General features: G+C 39.3%; 1 pseudogene; it reads left to right on the top strand.

Annotated features, from left to right (window-relative positions):
• The first annotated feature begins 1,590 nt into the window (after positions 1-1,590).
• Positions 1,591-3,772, top strand: LOC104667033 (annotated as a pseudogene).
• Positions 3,773-4,697: the final 925 nt, after the last annotated feature.

Genomic DNA, 4,697 nt, shown 5'->3' with positions numbered 1-4,697 from the left:
ACTTACAGGGCATTACTGTAGTCCCAGGAGTTGTTGACTCTGATTATGAAGGAGAAATTCAAGTAGTTTTTTTTGCTGCTGCTGCTGCTGCTGCTGCTGTTGTTGTTGTTGAGACGGAATCTCGCTCTGTCACCCAGGCTGGAGTGCAGTGGCGTGATCTTGGCTCACTGCAAGCTCCACCTCCCGGGTTCATGCCATTCTCCTGCCTCAGCCTCCCAAGTAGCTGGGACTACAGGAGCCCACCACCATGCATGGCTAATTTTGTTTTGTTTCGTTCTGTTTTTTTTTTTTTTTTTGAGATGGAGTCTCGCTCTGCTGCCCAGGCTGGAGTGCAATGGCCAGATCTCAGCTCACTGCAAGCCCCACCTCCCGGGTTTTTGCCATTCTCCTGCCTCAGCCTCCCAAGTAGCTGGGACTACAGGTGCCCGCCATGTCGCCTGGCTACTTTTTTGTATTTTTTAGTAGAGACGGGGTTTCACCATGTTAGCCAGGATAGTTGTTGTTTTTTTTTAAGAGAGATGGGGTTTCACCGTGTTAGCCAGGGTGGTCTCGATCTCCTGACCTCGTGATCTGCCCGCCTCAGCCTCCCAAAGTGCTGGGATTACAAGCATGACTCACTGCACCTGGCCCTTAATTTTTTAAAGCAAATTTCACATAATATAAAATTATTTTAAAGTGTACAATTCAATGGAATTTAACATGCTTATGATGTTGTACAATTATCACCTCACTCTAGTTCTTAAACATTTCTATCACCCAACAGGAAACCTCTTATCTACTAAACAGTTCTTTGTATTCCCCCGCCCCTCCCCCAGCAACCGGTAACCTACTTTTTATCTCTAAGGCCATGCATTTTTTTGTTTTGTTTTGTTTTGTTTTGAGAGTCTTGCTCTGTCACCAGGCTGGAGTGCAGTGGTGTGATCTTGGCTCACCACAGTCTCCACCTCGCAGGTTCAAGTGATTCCCCTGCCTCAGCCACCTGAGTGCATGCCATCATGCTCAGCTAATTTTTTGTATCTTAGTAGAGAGAGGATTTTTAACATATAGGTTCTGCACTGCATCCATTTCCAATCCAACATGCCAAACTGACAGAGCTTTTAAAATCTTTTTTTGTTATTGTTGTTTTTTTGCATTGTCCAATTACCAGGCCCTATGCTCCTGGCACCAGTATAGTATGAGTGTGTGTGTAACGGAGAAAATCACTTTTATTTCAGGTATTGAGGACATTATTCATTTATTTCCTTATTTACTTAAAAGATTCTGCAGGAATGAGATTTTGGAGATCACATTGTGTAAGCAGTAAGTTCACATTTTGTTTTTACTGGATATATTTCTGGGAAGAATTTTCCTGTAAAGAAATGAGGAATGAAAAATGAAAATGAAGAAATTTTCATTTCTTATACTTGGCTGAATTTTTTACATACATTACTAGGAGACCAAAGTCCTCTTGTGATGTCATTGCTACTCAGATTAGGAACCACTGTGATGACAATACAGATTACCTGCCTAGGCCTTCTAAAGCAGCTTTGGAAGCTGCAGTCTTGAAAACAATGCAGCCTGAAAGAGTAGCTAAAGAAATATTTACTTGAGATGGCACGTGTTTCCTCAGAAACTCCCAAAGATGAATTAACTGGTTCAGAAGCCTCCCCTAGGTCTCCATTGTGTGAAAACACATTCCCTGGGGACTTAGACTTAAGGTCAATGATTGAAGAAACTGCTTTTTGGGTTTTGTCACAAGGATCCTTGACAAAAAGGCCACCTTACACAGTTTGTGTCTCTAAGCCAGAAAAAGATAATGATTTTCTTTCCCTGACGTTTCCCAAAAAACTTTGGAAAATAATTGAAAGTGACCAATTCAAGTCTATATGATAGGATGAGAATGGAACTTGCATGTGATTAATGAACTCTTCAAGAAAGAAATTTTGGAAAGAAGGGCTCCTTACAGAATATTGGAAACTGATAGTATGAAAAGTTTAGTTCAACAGCTCAATCTCTATGTATTTAGTAAAATTCGACAGAATTTTCAAACTTCTGCTTCTTTGGCCAACTTTCTGGCAGAAGAAAAACAAGTCTCTGTTTCAAGCAAGGTATTCAAAATATTTTCAGTTACTACTTTATGTAGAGTATATATATGATTTTATTTTATACATCAGTAAACACACTAATATATGCAGTAAGACCAGATTTCAAAAATTATGTGAAACATTAAGGTTAAAATTATTTAATTTTTTGAAGTCATTGAGGGCAGCTTAAGCATTAAACTTTCAGCGTCTTAAAAAACTTTGCCGGCCGGGCGCGGTGGCTCAAGCCTGTAATCCCAGCACTTTGGGAGGCCGAGACGGGCAGATCACGAGGTCAGGAGATCGAGACCATCCTGACTAACCCGGTGAAACCCCGTCTCTACTAAAAAATACAAAAATCTAGCCCGGCGAGGTGGCTACTCGGGAGGCTGAGGCAGGAGAATGGCGTAAACCCAGGAAGCGGAGCTTGCAGTGAGCCGAGATCCAGCCACTGCAGTCCAGCCTGGGAGACAGAGCGAGACTCTGTCTCAAAAAATAATAATAATAAATAAATTTAAAAAAATAAAAATAAATAAAAAAATAAAAAACTTTGCCAACAACTTTGAATCTTATCAGTGAACTCCAAATAAAGATACCAAAGCCACTAGTGAAATGTCACTGTCAATGTATAATACGTTTTCACTTGAGGGCTTTACTAATTGAATGTTTTTTTCTGAAAAAGTGCATTCTTAAAAATAGTCAAGAATGTGCATTTATTAGTTGATAACATTAACTTTGTGTGGTACAACAGAAATCTGAGACTTTACACGTCAGATTTGTGATAGTCACTTCTCTCTTGGTTAAAAATGACGCTAAATCAACTTCTCCTTTGGTTTTAGTTACAGTTCTCGTAATCCAAATTTCAAACGTTACTGTCCCCAACTTTCAGTAAGAATGAAAAGTTGGGATTAAAAATCCTTCTCCTTTATCTACTTTATTTGCTGAAGATTTCAACAAGAAGCACTTCAGAGCAGGGGGTAACATGGGTAATCGTAATTCTGGCTTAGCTGCTAAAACTAGTGAAGAAAGTTTATTTCCAACCTCTACAAACTTAAATATGCCTCTACCAAGGAAATATTGTGTCAGCTAGTTCAACTGACCCGATCAGAAGCGGTTTTCCTCCTCCATCTTCAACTTCAGTTGGACCGTCAGACAAAATTGCCACAGATCAACATTTAAATCAATTGACCAACATTCATATGCACTCTCATAGCACCTACATGCAAACAAATGGACATATGTGAATTTTGTTATCACCACAACTTCTCAATACCACATCACACCTCCCTTACAGAATAGTTTTTGGGGGCTGACAGTGGAACCATCTACTTTTCCAACCAGATATTTTGAAGTATCAGTCAGTGAGGCTCCTTATCCTAACCTGCTACCAGCAGGCAACCAGTGGTTCCAAATGCCTATGACATTTGATACATTGGCTGCCTGTCTTTCCAGGCCATCTCATCAATCATCTTCACTGGACAAACATCACCCTAATTACAACTGATCTTCCACCAAAAAGGTAATAGATTAGGCAGGACAACAGGGATTGAAATTTGCATTGATAAAAAATTTTAAAATTCCTATAATTCTCTTATTAAACAATACAATTACATGTTTACATTTATGGTTGCTTTTCCCTTATTTCTAAAAACTAGGTGAAGAGGAAAATGGTGCTTTATTTCAGTGGTGGGCTATTGTACAATTTTTAAAACATATATGGCCTTTTTGATCATTTGACAGGAAATTTGACATGTCTTTTTGTAAGTTTATTTAGTTCTCTAAAGAGGAAAAAAAAATAAAGTGCTTTAGTCCATTTGCTGCTGCAACAACAGAATACCATTGACTGGGTAATTTGTAAAAAGACTCATTTTGCTCATGTTTCTGGAGACTGGGGAATTCCAAGGGGCTGCATCTGTTGAGGCCTTCTTTCTATGTTACAACATGGCAGGAGAGCATCATATGGTGAAGGACATGTGAAAAATAGAAAATAAAGGCCAAACTCAACCTTTGATCCAAAGCCCACTCGCACAATAACTAACTTATTCTCAACATAATGCCATCAATCCAGTCATGATAGGTTGCACCCTCACAGCTAGTCATTTCTTAAAGGTCCCATCTTCCAACACTATTACAATGGCCACAGAATTTCAGTGTGAGATTTGGAGGGAACATTCAAAACCATGGCATTGAGCAAGGGCAAAAAAAGGACGTGGAGTTAGGAAAAGGTAATAAGCAACTTCTCAAAATCTGGACTAAATCATATGAGGTTCTAAATTAGGATGGCACAAAGGAGGTAACAGATGCACACACATACCTACACACACATGCACATACAAAAACTCCAGAGAAAGGTTAATACACACTATCTACTTCGGTATTTTCTGTTACATTTCCCTAGTTATTTTAAACTTGAATTTTAGATGGCAAAGATCATCTTCATTACAGTTCGTACCTAGCCAGCTCAGTAAATGTGATCACCATTATTTGTGTCATCACTTGAGTAACAAACTTCACATATTATACTCATGGACTGCATCAGTGTCAGGACATGCTGGAATTTCACAGCTGGCATCAGCAATGGCCATTTTTGACCTTCTGTCAAAGCATTCCAGCACATTTGTGCCTTTAATTACCTCC

The sequence above is a fragment of the Rhinopithecus roxellana genome, chromosome 22 (genome assembly GCF_007565055.1).
Source record: "Rhinopithecus roxellana isolate Shanxi Qingling chromosome 22, ASM756505v1, whole genome shotgun sequence".
Taxonomy (NCBI): Eukaryota; Metazoa; Chordata; class Mammalia; order Primates; family Cercopithecidae; genus Rhinopithecus; species Rhinopithecus roxellana.
This window is presented reverse-complemented; position numbering and strand designations above follow the sequence as displayed.